Source organism: Dermacentor andersoni, chromosome 2, assembly GCF_023375885.2.
Source record: "Dermacentor andersoni chromosome 2, qqDerAnde1_hic_scaffold, whole genome shotgun sequence".
NCBI classification, from domain to species: Eukaryota; Metazoa; Arthropoda; class Arachnida; order Ixodida; family Ixodidae; genus Dermacentor; species Dermacentor andersoni.
The window spans coordinates 108,112,624-108,130,531 of record NC_092815.1 but is presented as its reverse complement, the minus strand read 5'-3'; the positions used below and the strand labels follow the sequence as shown (position 1 = coordinate 108,130,531).

General features: G+C 45.6%; 1 protein-coding gene across 2 annotated transcripts in view; it reads right to left on the bottom strand.

The window, feature by feature from the left end:
* Nucleotides 1-17,908, bottom strand: part of LOC126541410 (multiple C2 and transmembrane domain-containing protein 1-like) — a 288,393-nt gene that overhangs the window by 46,154 nt on the left and 224,331 nt on the right. The gene's annotated exons all lie outside the window — the stretch shown is intronic.

The window sequence follows — 17,908 nt, the reverse complement described above, 5'->3', positions numbered from 1 at the left end:
ACAATTTAGAAATCCTAACCGGCAGTTCGCAAGGAGAATCCACTTGCCATAGAGTTTCTCACTACATTACCTAGAGGGAAATCTGGCGCTGCTGCGCTGTGGTATGCATGGGAATGCCGGTATATTGTGGATTCGGATTGGCATCGTTCTCGTAGAGACAGGACACCTTGAAGACGCGCTTGGCAAGTACCGTTCCGTCTGTCACAATGATTCATTTTCTACTAGAACAGCACGTAAAAAGCTGTTTTAGCTTTATTATTACGCAAAAACATGTTTTGTTGAACGATGAGAACTTGTTATTGTGTGTACGACTACATGTTACGTAAAAAGTATCAGTGGGCCGCTAAAGTTGGAGGACAGACGACAAGATTCGCGCTCGCTTTGAAACAGTTGGTCGTCTGTTCTTGCTTTTCTTCACATGGTCATGCATCGTGGGTGAGTAAAGATGTAATATGCGTGAATGGAAACATTTTATTAAGATTTTACTTTGAGAACGCGCTATTTGCGTAGCCATATCCACGTTTTAGACGAAGCCTCTTACAACACCAGCCAACACGAGCCTCGCAGACACATATACCGTCATTCCCATGACGGCACGGTGCCCCCTTAAGAAACTCCTATAGACGGTGGCGCCAGATTACCCTCTAGGTGTTATAGTGAGAAACTCTATGCCACTTGCATTGGCCTTCCAGTTACTTTCATGCTTCAATGCCCAAAACGACTTTTTTTAAAAGGAAGTAAGCGGAACGGAAAGTTCATTTTTACCGCAAGTTTGACGGCGCGTATCTTGTAAATAGTGTCACTCACACCATTCTTTTCAAGTGGATATGCCTTGCAGTCTCACCCGCCACAATTCGTAAATTGCAATATGTGTCACAAGGTAATTAGTTAAGAAACATAATTATTGATTTTTGTTAATTAGTTGGTTATGCACTTCAATTTTTTAAATGCATAATCCGGCTCTTCAAGTAGACCAGCTCATGAAATGGAATTCTGTTATCTGCAGCCACGGGGAATTTTTAAAAATGTTTGAAAGTATTCACTGAAACACCCTATATAGCAACCACAGCCCAGTCTGCAGCAAAAGTTCTATGCTGTGGTTTCCCATCGCAGTTTCCTACAAAAATTACTGTAAATTTAAGAGAAAATATTAACGCTGCAGTCATTCAGTGACCATGGGAATGATGGGTAGTACATAGATTCGTATAATCTTCGATATTGTGGTCTGCTTCTGGCGTTAATTATTAAACCCTTCATCTTTGTACCTGTCCAAGAAATCACGCGTTTCTACACGAATAAAGGCAGTGAGCGTCTGCGCACGTACATAATAATTGCGAATTGTTGCAGTTGTAACGCAATTTTTTGTTGAAGATACGAACAATTTTACTTAGTCACAAAGCCGTCTGAACGGAGATGGACGAAGCTTAAAGCCGATTCACGTAACATCTATCATCCCCATGTTGGATGAACGACCATACTTGCAGCTCTCGTAGGCACAATCGGTACACGCACGGGTCTTTTTCGTCCATAAGCTCAGTTCGGGCAGTGGTAATGCCCGCGAAATTTATTGTCATCCTCTTCAAGACGTCTCCAATTATATCATCGACGATAGCAGAACTGGCAGCTATCCATGTTGCTCTCTGGAGTTTTTTTACTAACGAATCCTCCCAGTCGTGGTCCACCTTTTGTGGCATGAAGGCAGCTCAGCTCTTCATGTGTCTGCTGTCCCAGTTCAATCACGGACCTAACGAGCAGCTAGTCGCAGACGTCCGACTACTTCACCATGACGCGAACCACAAGGGACACGGCATCGTCTATCAGTGCATACCGGTTCGTTGCGGGATTTTCGGTAACGACAGTGCGGATGACGCTGCCTGATCTATCCACGACAGTGTCTCTACGCCGCATCGTCGTAGAGATCTCTGAGGGCACGGTTGATATCGCGCTTCGTGTTGCTGTTGTTTTTGTTATAAGTGAGGGGAGAGAACAAAGAAGCACTCCTTGCTCTCGACAACGCGCATAACTGCCTCGCTCACTCCTGGCGGACACCCGAGCTGTTCAGCGGCACTATGGGCTTACTCCACAAGAACTAATTAACTGAAACCAATGCTCCACATCAATTTGTAACAAATTTTGAAACTCGCTACCAGTTTCGAGATAAGCGTCCTGAACCTTAAGGCACAATGAAATGTTGTACCACGCATACGCTTTAACGAAACGCCCAATTGAAGCGATCGGGGGAAAAAATTTTCCCCGAACAGCAATGGCACATCTCGTCGCACATGGCGGGAACGGATATCTCGAAACTTGTGCCAGCCTCAGAACTCCTTCGAAATGGATAAGCCCTGCAATCTCACCGGTTCGGATTCGCAAATTGTAATAGGCACCCTAAGGTGGTTAAAAAAAGCTCGTAGGTGCGTCATGGTTGGTACACGCAGCATTCAGAAAGTCAGACCGTAGAATGGCATGCCTAAGCAACCGGAAAGCAGCCTGGCTGCCGGTGAACTACTATCAGGTCAGACTACAAGTAGTCACCTCAAGGCAGTAGCAGCTGCTTATAAACACACCGGTGGGCGAGGGCAATGGCTGATAAGCCCGGCAAAAGAAAGCTGCACGTGGTCCTACCACAGTTCGTCACTGATATGCCACTATAGGTGAAACTTTGTCCGCAAGTCGATTGTGCATTTTCGATTTCTCGTGCGAGTAACGGGCGCCTTTTAGAGTAATTAATCCAGATCAAGCAGTAGAATTTAGCCATTTGCAGCTGCAGATTTGAACGACAGGAAAATGCGCAAGTTGGCAGGGGATTCGCAGCACGAGAAGGCAGACGTACAAAACAGTGACACGGCGGGAAGTGTTTCTTCTTGTTCTGTACTACGTCTCACTTTTCATGTCATGGCCGCTGAGATCGAAAGGGACATATAAAACACATGGTACACAAACTATTCCCCCAGTGCGCGCCGGCGCGGTGAACAAACGTATCCCTGCGTTCCTGTTCACGGACCATAGCGTCTATAGCATTGACGTCACTTTGCCGTTCGCCTCCGTCCACTGCCTGAGCCAAAATCAAAATAAAAAAAGGAAAAAAAAGCAAGGTCGATCGCAGACGATCGAGCTGACAATGATGCGACGTTTTCATTTGGAGGGGAAAAGACGAACGCGCTCAATACACTCTGCATTCTTCACGTGCCACGTTCTCTCTCTCCATCTCTCTCTCTCTCTCTCTCTATCTATCTCTCTATCTATCTATCTATCTATCTATCTATCTATCTATCTATCTATCTATCTATCTATCTATCTATCTATCTATCTATCTATCTATCTATCTATCTATCTATCTATCTATCTATCTATCTATCTATCTATCTATCTATCTATCTATCTATCTATCCCTCTCTGTGCTGAATTGCACAACACGCCCGCGCGTTGGGCTTGGAAGTTATGGGACCCCGTCTATACGAGGGTGTCACGCCTATATATTTATGCGGTCGCTCATTTGTCCGGCGTCACGCCGCCGGCGCTCGATGGCGGGCTCTATTATCCCGACCGTGCAGCGGCGGTGAATCACAATTGTTTTCCATTGTCCAGCGGTCTTTGTTCGTCCAGCCGGTGTCGCTCATTTCGCGTAAAAGCACTCCGCGTCAAATCGCGCCGCCAGACAGGAACAGTCAACACAAACGCGCGAGTTGAATGAAACCGCTATCTGTTGTTTTTAGAACGAATTAAGGAATTTTTTTGTAACGAATTAACGAGTTCAACAGCCTTGCGCAGTAAATTGTCACGTAACAGACACATTGCATCGTGACGGTGGTTGTAGCGGTGATGGTGGCAATTTTAATCATTAGCAGAGTGAGCAATGTTTTGGAAGAGTCTTATCTTTTTAATGCGTTAGCATTAGGAGTGTCAAATTGGAAAAAGTGTATATGGGCGAAGTATGGGAAGCCAGTCAAGTGGTAGAAGTAGAGAGGGGATAGGGGAGCTTAGAAGAGCGTACTTTCTTAAGAAGGCGCTGTTTCGTACATTGAAGCACAAAAGTAACTGGAACACCAATACATTTCGTTGGACACTTTGGAAATTAATATCTCGAAACTGGTGCAGTCAAGAGAATTCGTTCCAAGTGGACACGCCTTACGAACTCACTAGCTACAATTCGTAGATTAAAATATGTGCCGTAATATAATTAAATAAATATGAGTTAGGATGGTCATGTTAATTATCCATTAGGCATTTTGATTTCTCGTTGAAGTAATGGCCGCCTCATCGAGTAATTTAGATCAATGATCAGAACTGTGCTATCTAACGCTTTCACACTTTCACACTTTCAAACACTTTCAAAACTTTTTACAAAAATTGCCTGGTGCAGAAAGCAAAATTCTAGTCCACGAGCTGGTCTACTCGAAGAGGCGGACCCTACTTGCACAAAATGTTGAAATGCATAGTCGCCTAATCAGCAAAAACTCACTAATTAAGTTTTTTAACTAATTTTCTTATCGCACATATTACAATTCACAAATTCTAGCAGGGGAGTTCGCAAGGCGCATCCACTTGGAACGAATTCTCAGGACGACATCAGTTTCGATATATTAATTTCCGAACATTGCGGAGAAATGCATCAGCGTTCCAGTTACTTTTGTACTTCAATGAATAAAGTGAAGCTTTTTTATGAAAGCAAGTGGTACTACAGTGCATTTCTATCTCAATTTTGACGGGACATATCTCGCAAAGGCCGTCATCCACACAATTCCTTTCAAGTGGACATGCGTTGCAGTTTCACCCGCTAGAACTTGTCAATCGCAATATGTGCCGTAAGGTAATCAGTTGAGAAGTTAAGAACTGAATTAGACAATCTTCGTTAATTAGTCAATTGTGCATTTCACTTTCTTTGTGCAATTAGAGTCCACTTTTTCGAGTAGGCCAGCTCATGGATTAGAAACGTGCTATCTGCCACAGGCAAATTCCTTAAAATTTTCGAAAGTGTTCGCTGAAACACCCTGTGTAGCGCAACTGACGGTAGTCTGCCCGGGACCCCCGTCAGTTGCACTTAGATCCTCGAAGAGGCAGGACGTGTGTCGTGCGAGCTCCTGAACAACACTTTGCAATGTGGTGAACGCGACTTAAACCATGCATCCGGTACTTCAAAAGAGGTGTGACGTAATGCTAACGCATTTTTTTCTCGCATTTACCGCTAAATCTCCACTCACGTGTTTTTCTTTGATTTAAATTCAAGAGTAAGCCTCGCCTTGGTCGTCAAGCCGAACTGGCGGTCCTACGGCCATATACTGGACAAAAGTATAGGTAAAGCAATGTTGTTGTCAGGAGTGCGGCACTCTAAAAAACAGGATAAGAGAATTTGTTTTCTAGTATTAATGCCCCTAAAAGTGAATTCGCGCAATAAGGCACTGTAAATGAATACCATAAGCAAGCAATTTTAGGCGGCACGCATATTTTCATCTATAAGAAATACCGGGTATAGCCGGTGACCCCGTTTTCACCAGCATAAATCAACAATGTTTATGCAGCGCTAAGTTTAACGTCAGCGTGACGTCGCCCAATATTCGAGCCTTTCTAAGGCAGTAAGCACGTATTACACGAGGTAAGCATACTCTACAAGAGCGCCGCTTTGAGCTAGTTGGTTGAAAATGCACATATTTAACAAACAGCGCCGGCAAAGAAGGCTTGCGGAAGACGACAGCGCTGGCACTGTGACGCCAATAAATGCGCGCAGTGATGACGCCAAATTTATTACGCTTCTTGTTTCTTCGTTATTGTCCTACTTTCGTCTCTCTTTCGGCAGCCGGCCTCGAGCCATGGAAGTGGGAAGGACAAGAGTGGACAGAAAATTAGCAGCAAGCTGAACTCGTGAGAACGTCAAAGCCGACACGACTGCAAATTAGCTGAGCGTTACAGCGTCCACAACTGGTCATTTCGTGGGCGGCAACTCGAGTACTACAATCACCAGGTTAAGGAGCACACGGCGCACGTTCAACTACACGAAGCCCACGGACAAAACGCACCTCACAATTCCGCGGAGTGAGTGTATACCTAGAAGGTATATGACAGCGGACGTGCTATGAATAGCGATGGGAGATTGAAGAAGAAAGCTAACATCGAGGCAGTGGAAGAAACGAAGGAAGCTAAGAGAAAAAAGAGATTGAAAGGAAGTGATCGTGATGGTGGGTGAAGACGGAAAGAGGCAAGGGGAAATGCGCGTGTATAAGTGAGGCCAATCTCAAGACAGCCAGCATCGCGAACGTGTGAAACAAAAAACCGTCCACTATAGCTTCGACCGCACGGGAATTGCGCACTTTCAAATGTCAGTGAGGCGTGACAAACCCTCAGCTGGCCCTCAAGACAGGTCATCTGTTTCGTAGATGGCGAAAGTTCTCTACCGTACAGTTTGGAAGTTTCCAGCCCAATCGCACGACGACAATAGCGACGTCAATGTCGTCGTCATCGCAACGCTCGCAGTACTACATAGGACAATATGCGTATAGATATGTTTTCGCCTGGTCGACCCACTATGTATACACAGTATGCTAAGCTCGGTAAAAACAGGAAACCACTCGCATCAGGCAACTTCACACGTAATTTTTTTTTTTCATTCGCTGTGCCATTTTGCGGAAAAACACCGGCGCAGCAGCAGCAGCAGCCGACCAGCTGAGCGCATGACATGTGCGTAGCCGTGTTATGCCTGCACTGTTTTTCCGAGCATGTGATCTGCGTTGTGCCTAAGTGCCAAGCCTCCGCTGACAAATGACACACACGTGTCCCAGTTCTTCGACAGTAGACTTATTTCAACCTGTCATTTCTCCCCGCAGCCGCGTATGTACACTTTTGCTGCGCTTTCGCGTCGATTGTTCACCATGCGGAACAACACACGGACGAGGCTCTGAAACTAAATGTTAATGAAACTAAATGTAAATGTTATCGTTTGTTGGACGCGAAGGCTTCAGACTTGCGTCTCGCATGGAGAAAATCGAAATGGCGGAGGTGAAATAAGGTAACAAAGGCAAGCTCGCTGTTGCTGGCACGTATACGTTATTTCATTTCATTTATTATGCCCTCAAGACCACAAGGTATTACAGATGATGACTAACGCGTCTGTAGTTGGGTTTAACAAAGGGTGACATCTCGGAGTACGCCGTTTTGCGTTACTAACCGAACACAAAACTGGTAACGCATCTTGAAATGGGGATGCTGCGGTGAATGTTTAGAGTGGTAGTATAAGATGGGCTTGATAATGACTTCATTGAGAAGCAATCGCAGGCCAAAAGCATCGGAGGGAATGAAACAAGAAGGTACACGTAATTAGAAGAAACACATTAAAAAAATTCTGTATATATATGCCACGCATAGTTACCCTATAATCCTGTTTCCACTACATGTTCCGCAGGATTGGATTGCAGAAAAAGAAAACAGTTTTGAATTGTGACAAGTAATGTTCCACTCTGCCTCAGAACATGCATTGCCTTGCAGTTCCGCCCAATGAATTATGTTCAGCTAGGCCTCATACCGTACACATGCAGTGCGCGCCCCGTTCTCAAGGCAAAAATAATATACTGGAATAATATGCTAAATAATACGCTGGAAGTAATATTTTTGACAGGGGCACGCTATGTTCGGCTTTTCTACGTAAAGCGATTATATCCTCACGTAATATACACCGGCACCAAAAGCTATGAGCAGTGATCCCAATCGATAGCTTAAGCAAATCAGGTAAAGCTTAGACATCTGGCAAGGTACTACGCAGGAAGGTCTCCAAGCCATGAAGCCGGAAGAAGTGTAGTTAAATGACCGGGTAATCCAGTAGAATGTCAAGAGAAAACAGTGACCCTGTGTAAAATTGACGTAGCTCAGAGGAAAGGTTTTCACAAATATCAATGTTTCAAAACAAACTCAGCCATCGAGCTTACTTCACGGTCTTCATGAACAATAGGACGTGATATCCGAAACCAGAGAATCTCACCGCCACGCTGTTGAAAATGGGCAGGCAATCAAATTTCAGTGGCTGCCGGGTCACTACGGCATCGCCGGCAGCGAAGGAGCCGATGAGGCAGAGCGTTCTGCCTATAAAATCTAGCATGTACCTGCGACATGGCCAAGGCCCCTTGCAACGCGACTACTTCGCTTACTTGCGCATCGTATTGCATTAGAACATTGGAATTGGAAACCACGACTGCAATATCTCGAGCCACCACCGCACCTTCCACAATGCCACTTGATCTATCAAGATGCGAGGCAACTTTACTGCGTCGCTTTTGGTTGGCCGTCGCTTTTACGAACACCTACACTGTTACCGTATCGGCATGATGGACAATGCCCCGTGCAGTGTTTTGGATGGCGACGGGAGCCCGAACCCCATCCTGATCTACTGTCCTTTTCACGATGAAAGACACGGCCATAGAAGAAAAATTCGGACAGAACTCATCTACGATGGCTATCTAAGCACGGAATTAAATTGCCGAAACGCGTCATGCGTGTACTGCAGCAGGACTCCTCTCTCGCACTTCCCTCTTGACACGCTGCGCCATCTGGCGGCGCCACCATCAAGTCCGCGCATACCTAATGGCAGATACACGGTGACCCAAGTTGGGGTCAAAGAGGTTCATTGAAGAGCGGCACATACCCTGAGGCACATACCCACGCGACCGCCTCACATCATATTCCTGCCGGAAATAGACAAAACTCTTTACGACTGCCTTCACGGTTCGCACGTTTTTATTAAAGTTTTTAGATACATTGACGGTATCTTAGTTGTGATGGACCAAGGTAGCACTTTTAACTCTTTTCATGTTAAAAAAGATTTTAGATGATTTCAAACTTCACGGGAAAGGCCTTGCATTCACATTTAACTCCCCGCAGACAATACCCTCCAGTAGTTGGATTTAAGACTCGCGTTCTCGAAGGATCATGTATGCTGATGGTATCCACCGCGAGCAAAAAGAGAAAAAAGAACTTCTTCCTTACCGCTTCGCACAATCTAAGCTCGTCAAAAGAGCTACAGCTTCCCTCTATACATGTGGTCAGCACTCAAGAAGTCCTGTGAACACAAGATGCAGGACAGTTTTGAGAGGCAGTTCATTATGCTTTCAAAAGCCTGGTCCTGGCATCCGTGACCGAATCCCTGCAACAGAAGCTAAAAGCGGGCACTGCAGGGAATGAGGCAACAGCCGGTGAGCGTAACGGCCAAAGGCCGGAAGTTGTACCGTACGTGCATATGAGCCACAATTTAAAAAAAAAAAAAAAAAAAAGTGGCGAATAGGAACGGAGTGCCTGCCGTGTTCTCCGCTCCAAACAGGCTGGCCCAACTATGTCCCCGCATAATGGACAGCTCGATGTTAGACTACCAAGTAACACAGGTCAAACCCTGCGTGCGTTGACCCACAGGGGTGGTTTACGAAATCCTCTTGTCTTGTGGCCACTGCGTCAAACAGGCCGCTGCGTCAATCAACGAATGAGGGGGCATGCGTGCTAATAACCTGAAGAAGGACTTCTCTGCGCATCTTTCAGCGCACTGTAAAGCCTGTTCTTGTAAGCCGGTGTTCCATGATGTGAAGATCATGGCCAAAAGTAAAGACAAAAACGGCGCGTGAGCTATTAGAACCGTTTCACATAAAAGAAAAAAGTAGTGCTTGCGTAAGCCAGACTTCTGTTGTTTTGTAGAACGCGGAGCTTACTTTCGTTATATCTACCAAGTAATCTTGCCAGCCCTGATAATCGCCCTCGGTAGTGGTAGGTGCGCCTGCGTGTTGGTAACAGTATACTCTTCTCGCTGCCTTTCAAATAAAGTTATTAGTAGCGCCTGTGACGTGTTCTGTCTCTCTTCCTTGTAATTGTATTTTCGCGCTACATTATGTCGGTAAACTTGTTATCCCTTCCCTTGTTCCTCTTCGCTCCCCCAGTATAGGGTAGCAAACCAATTCCGATCTGATTAACTTTCCTGCCTTTCATTTGCCATTACTCCTTGATATTTCAATTTGTACTGTCTGTACGTACTGAGCCTTCTACAACGGTACGCCGATTCAGCTGTTCTATAACATATAGGATTAATGCCATTTTTTCTTCTTATTACAGTATTTTCCTGCTACAGCTATCGATGCCGCTCCCGTATCAGAGATAACCAGCCGCCGCATAATTAGCCAAACTTGCATAAGCCTTCCGGACAACGCGCGGACGCGGACACTATCGCAATCGATCGATGCGAGCATAGCGCCTTATCTACGGCGCTTGAGTCGGTCGTACATATTCAGGCACTCTCATCATTTCATGTAGCGAGCGTGAAAGGCAAACATTCACATCTGGCACGTATGATTCACGACGTGCAACGTCGTGGATCAAGATGTCCTTGTGGGGTTTGAACTTTGAGCTCGCTTCTTCTGAAAACTCATCGCTGCTGTGATCACAATACGTATGGGCCAACAAACTACAAGAAGGGACAGAACGAGTGTTGCCGCTAACGAACAGCGGAAAGGTTAAATGAATATGTGGCCTTTTCACATTTCGTCTTTGCACGGCTGCGAAGGAACGCGAGAGCAATGCTGGCGTTGCAATGCGGCCGAGGTCTGTGAAATAACGCTTAAGACTTGCGAGGTAAGCCTAGCTGGCCCACCGCTTTAGACGATGAGTGAGGAGACGGGGCGAACATGCGTCGAAGCCTACACGCAAAGCCTGTACGAAAACGCGCTTAATTTCTTCTTGAAGTCGAGTGTTCGACAGAAACTCCTCCGTTCAGAATGATCACGGCACAACTAAAAACGCGCACTCACGTGCCAACCAATGTTACATCTAAAAGCTTAAAATACGAGACTAGAAGGTTTAAAAATGTCTTCGTTTATAAGTTCGTTTCATCTTCTTTTTAGTACATTTAACTCTGACAGCGGCCGTTGGCAATGATAGTTAACATGCGTAATTCCGTTTAATTCGTACATGTACGCCTTCGTTCGCCTTCGTTACGTTCCTTGCTTCCTTCGGTTTCGACATCGACGCAAGTTTTTCAAGAAGCGCCGCACTCCTTCAGCCCTCGCTCTCTTCAAGAGCCGAAAACGAAATGACTCAGCCTCCGCCACACCTGTGCGCGCCCGGCTGTGTGGCACGGCGAATTTCACGAGGTGCACAGAGCGCTTGAAGACTGCGCGGAGATGCGTGCGTCCGAGCTGACACCGCGCGGAGTGCGCCCGCGTGCTGCATCATCGCACCTGCGTTTTGCATGGGACGCGGGGCTCGTTGTACGCAGCATTTCCGCGTGCTGTTTCGGCTAACTCGCACCAAACTTTAAAAAAGAAAATCTTCGCGTGTGTTACAACATTGCGACCAACTTAATATCGTTCGCTGTCCTCTTGAGCAGCCCAAAGTATATTCTTTTACTTTGAGCTTAGGTAATTAATTGGCAGGGTAACCGGAAATTGCAGGCAGAGGCCTGCATAAACAGGCTGCCGCTGCTGCTGCTGCTGCTGCTGCTGCTGCTGCTGCTGCTGATGATGATGATGATGATGATGATGAGTAAATTAATAACAATTAATTACCCAACGTTTAATACATTGATTTAAACGCGAAATCTTCAATGCAGAAGTTATAGAGCCCCTTTAGAAATAGCCCCAAAATGTATTTCCATGATGATGGCTGGTGTGGCTTTAATTTTTTCGGAGCTTCAGAGAATGCGCGTGAAACTTTAAAAAGTACCCCGCGATTAGCACGGCGCTCACGCGCAGCGACATCGGGGCCATCAAACATGCAGCGAAGGAATGATCAATGCGATACGCAAAGCGACGACACGAACAGGCCTTCGGCAACGAAGACGGATCGAATGCAGTGGTCTTCGCTTCCACTTTTGCCTAGATCTCGGTTGAAGCGATGAGATGCATGCTGCAAATGGCGCATGGCATTTCTTGAAGCGTCGTTGATTTTGACGGTAAATGGCGATGTATTGAAGATGACGGGTGTGGCCATCGCCTATCATTCTTTTCTTTTTTTTCGGCCTATCCGTGCCTTTGGTCTGCATGCAGCGTCAATTGTTGAAAAGACGTCCGTCCGTCCGTCCGTCCGTCCGTCCATCTGTCTGCCTGGTTCGTCGTCTGTCTACGCCTATTTCTACTATAAGCAAAAGAAAGCGAAAACTTTTTTTTTTTTTTTAATTTCTGTGACACGTTCAAGGCCTCACGCGACGCGACTACTTCGCTTACTCGCAACGTGCCGGCCCGATTTTAAAGCCAAAGGTGTTAATAAAACAACGCGTAGTTTTTGTCAGAAGAATTCGGTCGTTAACGCTGCGCCCCGTTTGCCCTATGTAGGAGCGGCCGCATGAGAGGGAGATTTCGTACACAACGCCTTCGTTGCACTTCATAAGCGGTCGCGTATGCTTGGTGCCGCATCCATTTTTATCGTCTCGTATTTTTTCGATACCAGAACAGCCCCCCGAATACGAGATGTTTTCAGCCCCCCGAAAGCTAGGAAGCCTTTGTTCTCGCGTCGAAAAAATACGAGACGATAAAAATGGATGCGGCACCAAGCATGCGCGACCGTTTATGAAGTGCAACGAAGGCGTCGTGTACGAAATCTCCCTCTCATGCGGCCGCTCCTACATAGGGCAAACGGGGCGCTGCGTTAACGACCGAATTAGGGAACATGAGAGAAATGTAGAGCAAGATAAAGAAGGGCCAAACATTCCCAAGCACATTAGGTCCTGCCCATCACGCTCTTGTGAGCCATGTTTTGCAGGGGCTCGAATTCTGGCAAAAAGCAAAGATCAAAAAGCTCGGGCAGTGATTGAAGCTTTCTTTATCGGAGAGAAAGGAAGCATGTGTGTCAGCGACCCGTCAATATCTTTATATATGGCTGAAAAGAAATATTTAACCAGTTCGCTTCCATATCAATCTTGATGTGATTGTGGTCCTCGCGTCTAAGACGGGTATATAAGTGTTGGTGTGCCTCCGAATAAAAGCAGTTGTAAGTGGAGCTCTGTCCGGTCTCCTTCCTTGTGTCGTGTGTGTTTTCGCGCCTAGTACCCAAGATAAATTGGGACTTTTTACTTGAAGCCGGTCTGAATTGAACTGATGTGACGTCTGCCATTTCCCTGCCATGAGCTGTGCGATTTGAAACTATAATGCATGGAGTTTAAGCATACACTCGCTTCGTGTGTTCGTATATATATATATATATATATATATATATATATATATATATATATATATATATATATATATATATATATATATATATATCACTCTTGGAACAGTTGCACCCTTCGGGCTGTATATTTGTCCCACAGCAATAATAGTCATCGCTCGCTACTTTCCTGTTGAGAATGCTGTGTCACGCTGATAATGGGCGAGCCGTTCGTGACTTGGAAGTACCGGGCTCGCAGCGTTAAAGAAAGGAAATGCGGACAAGACAGTTGACGATTATCGTTGTGGGACAAGACAAGCCCCAAAGGGTGTAATTTTTTTTAAGACTAGTTAAGCCTGACTACTCGTTGAGCGTTGCGTAAACAGATCCGGAGTGGGCGTGTACATATACTGTATATAGTGTGTATATAATGTGCGTTTTCTTATGCAGTTGGGCAAGGACGCTGATCGAATCGGGCTGACCACACATCAGGTGCTTATCACACAACATATTTAAATCATCTTCCTCTACTTTCCGGCGTTTGCCCTTCCCCTTTACCCCCTTGGCAGGTCAGAGGCACTCTCCTGCGGCTACTTCGTCTCCGCTTTCTTCCGCATTAAAGCTCTCTCTCTCCCTTTCTCCCTCCCCAGTCTCTCCCTCCTCTCTCTCTCTCGCTCTCTCTCTCCGCAAGAAGACTCGAGCAACTCGCATGCTCACGCGCTCGATTGTCTGGATATAGGTATGCGGCTGAGAAAAACAACAAACGTGCACCAGACATTCGCAGGACGGACGTTTTAGGCACTGCGCCATTGCGAGGGGAGGAAGGAAATGCGAAAGAGAAACACGCCCCACTCATTTATAGACTTGCCCCAGTTGCAGTCGATTATAAACAAGACCCGCCTACAAAACCGCAGCGCATCTGCTTTTCGCACGCTCGAAGATTAAGGACTGCTAATGTAAACGCTATAGGCTAATTAGAAAATAAGGAAGAGATCGTTGTTTCAAGTTAAACTGTTTCATTTGGCTGGCGCACTGATCTCAGGAACATCCACAAAATTTGCCATAACGCTCAAGTTTCACTCTAACACCAGTGACACAAAGACAGATCTGTACGTTGGAAAGAAAAAAAAGCCATTTTAGACCACGCAAAACCGCACGAATTCACGGAAACGGACGAACCCGATCATACGTGCAAATTGTGTTTCGGTTGGAAAGCGTACACACAACTTTCTTTTATTCTTAGGTTGTCCCGACTATAGCTGGGAGTTTCATCAGAGGCTCGTTTATAGCCTCTTTAACTATGGGTTCACTCCGAAGGGTAAAAAAAGGAAGAAGAATGTTATGTAGCACCAACGTACATCTTGGAATCCATGTGAAGCGGTTCTCTCGCGCACACTTGACATATGCGCGACGCGACGCCCGTTGCAATCATTTCGAAGAGCTATACTTGGCGTTGAAAAACGAGTAGAAGTACATACGCGTGCGATTGTGCTTAGAGAGCATAGGGGGCTGTTGGTACGCTTAGGGGACCGCGACGTCCGATCCCACCAATCGAACACGCAATTATCTCATTCTGTCTCTGTGTGCGTGTGTGTGTGTGTGTGTGTGTGTCTGTGCATGTGCGTTTGTATGTGCGTGTGCGTCCGTGCGCGTGCGCTGCTCGGCAGAACAGCAGCACCCGGCAGCCAAGGTCAGCAAAGTCCGGAAGTGTGCGCTAAGAAAGCTACATGCGCTTTAAAATATATATATATATATATATATATATATATATATATATATATATATATATATATATATATACCACGTGCGCGAAGCTGTGTTTTACCCTTTTACTACACAACGTCGCAGCTACGTGCTGACGCGCGTTGGACGGGAATAAAGCTCGACATTTTAACACGGCGATGCACCGCCAGGCCTCTCTAGTTTTTTTCTTTTCTTTCTTTTTCTTTTTTTTTTAAACGGTCATAGTACACGGATATGCCCGTCCGAGCTTTGGCGCGAAATGCCACCGCACGACGAGGAAAGGTCGCCAATGAAACCACCGAGTGAATATGTTACTTGTAACGTTGCTAGCGTCGTTTCGTTATTTCGCGACTTAATATGCCGCGCTCATATCGCAGAACGGAACAGCTGCCACGTGAGAACGTGTTTACGAGGTATCTTTACTTGTTTTCCTGTACGTTCGACCAAACGTTGCCAGCGCCGAATTTCCACCTTCCACGGCTCCAACGCCAAGCGATATACAAACAGGTAGTATAGAACTTCAGGAATAAACAAGCCGACGCGGCACAGCGTCGGCGTTGCTGCGTGCGAGGGCACTGACCAATCCCAATGTGTGACGTACGTATAGATGAGTTTGCGTGTACTGCGACAATCAAACCCCGTCGACATGGCTTCCGTAGAAACAAAACATGCAATTCTCCTTCGAGAGGTGTCATTCGAAGCGGTCAATAGTAAAAGAAGAGAGAGAAAAAAAAAGAATATGCCGCGACGATGATTATACGAAGTGCGGAGTTCGTGTAATCACCTGGCCTTTTTTTGATTCCACCCTAACTAAATCCAGCTATACGTGTCGATAACCCCGCTACAAACGCGACCGAAAATTGGGGCGGTCCGGGCCTTACGGTGGGGCTTACGCGAGTAAATACTGCATTAATTATTCGCCTAATCGCTGTTATTCACAGTGCTAATCCGTTTAGAAAATATAACCCCACCTGCAAAAGCGGCGACGCGTTATCCGGGACACGGACGATGTTCTAAAGATCCGTTCTAATTATAGAAAAAAATAACAGACTCCACATGTCCCAGCGTTATGTCAATTTGGACGTGTCATTTGCTAAAGTCGTATCGCGAGGCACAGCGCAACTACGTTCTCGCGTATCGACTTGTCAAGAGCGCGCGATGACGAACAATACCAGGTCCGTCGCGTTTCATATCACGCTGCATACGTGGCAGAACTACGAACGACACTGTCGGTAATACAGTACACGCAAATAAAAGAGCACTGCTGCTATTGCGCTTAACGAAAATGGTTTAGGTTCCCACCATGTTATTTCAATCAACGCACGCGCAAACACAATCAAGATTATGACGTGGTCAGAACAATGAGTCTGATAGTTCTTTCTACGCAGTAAAATCTCGGTAAACGGAAATCGCTTAAATGTAATTTCTGCTTAAGCGGAACAGCCTTGCGGTTGATTAGTTTTGCATTGTGGCAACGGGGAAAAAAAAAGTTCAATTCTGTGGTTTTCTATTGTTTGTCTGTTTCTTTGTTGTTTTCAATTACATTTTTTTTATTTACTCAAGGTAAACGGAACTAAATATATCAACAAAATGTAAACTGAGCGGTGAATCTTAGCGGAATCGGGACAAGCATCCCTGTTCGTGTATTTACTTTTCTAGCTTTTTCGCCAGCCCTCTATATTTTCGGCAATAGGGCGGTTTTTACTGGCTTTTTGTTGGTGCCGTGGTTAGTGCAACTCTACAATGGTCGCGACGCGCTGTGATTTTTCCTTATTCATTTATTACGATTATTTTTTTTATATATTAATGTCGGTGAGCTGTGACTTTCTTAGCGTTTGAGATGGCGGCCCGGAAACGCCCAAAGCGACGCACTAACGCTGGAGAATAAGAACTTATCGATCAATTCGAGTGTTGTTGGTTGACTAAAGAGGCAATATTTCTTTTTTTAATACCTGATTTGCTTTTCCTTTTTTTTTATTATGTTTAAAGCTGCTAGCTCTATCAAGTCAGCAGCTGCGTGCAAGTAGAAACTTTGTAAGGAGAAGCCTTGTAAGCAGATCCCCTGCCCCTATTATCGGCTGTTGACATAGTATTTGCCCCCTTTCAAAAGAGTATCTCCTGTGCGCTCGAGCTCAGTCTCTCGATAAAAATGGAACTCCTGATAAACGTAACTCCTTTACCTGGTCCTTGAGGTTCCGTTTAACGACAGCCGACCGTATCATGGCCTAAATAGCCCCTCCTTCCGCTAACAATCGACACGTGGAATAATCTTCGTGGATCTATTCTATTAGAAAGTTTCTCACGGATCAGTTTTCTCGGGAATCGCTAAAGTATGCTGCATGTTCGTGTTTCATGCATGCTATTCTTTTTCTCGTTTTGATGCTATTACATTTTGTAAACTTGCCCCTGCATCTGAACGCTCTTGAACTAAGCCAACCTGCTCTGTCACGTATGGAGGCAGCAGCATTTGTTTTGAAAAAATATGAAAAAGGAGATGAAAAAATTCTTCTGTCTTACCTCTCCTTACCGCGTCTTCGGAAAGATCTCGTTTTATTTTAATATTTCTGCGATTAGAAGTTGCTTTTGCAAGAAGAATGCGTTATGACACTTGACAAAAGAGAAAGGGCAGACTAATTAGTGAAACTTTCAACGAAATAGCGCAAATGTAGTACGCTTAAACTGAATTTCCTAACGAACCGATCATATCTGCGCGATAAGCGAGAAAGAAAGCAAGCGAAACAAACGGTAAGGAGAGAGTGCCTGTCAGTGGCCGGCTATAGAACACTGCGGTTTAACGGAGCCGTTACTCGAATCGACAAAATGAACGCTACCAGTGTCACGAAACAACTCTACCTTGTTCTTGTTCTGAGTTACTTAAGGTAAGCACCTGAGTGAACTTTCAACCTCCCTTTCCTCACTCGTCCTTCCAGCGAGATCGTTCAACATAGCTGCGCTGGACCATTTGCGCAATCGCTTAGTGCAGGATGCGTGTCGCGGGAAAGCGGCGAATTCAAAACTTGACCGCGATTATGCATAGCGCGCTTGTGCAAAACAAACCGCACAA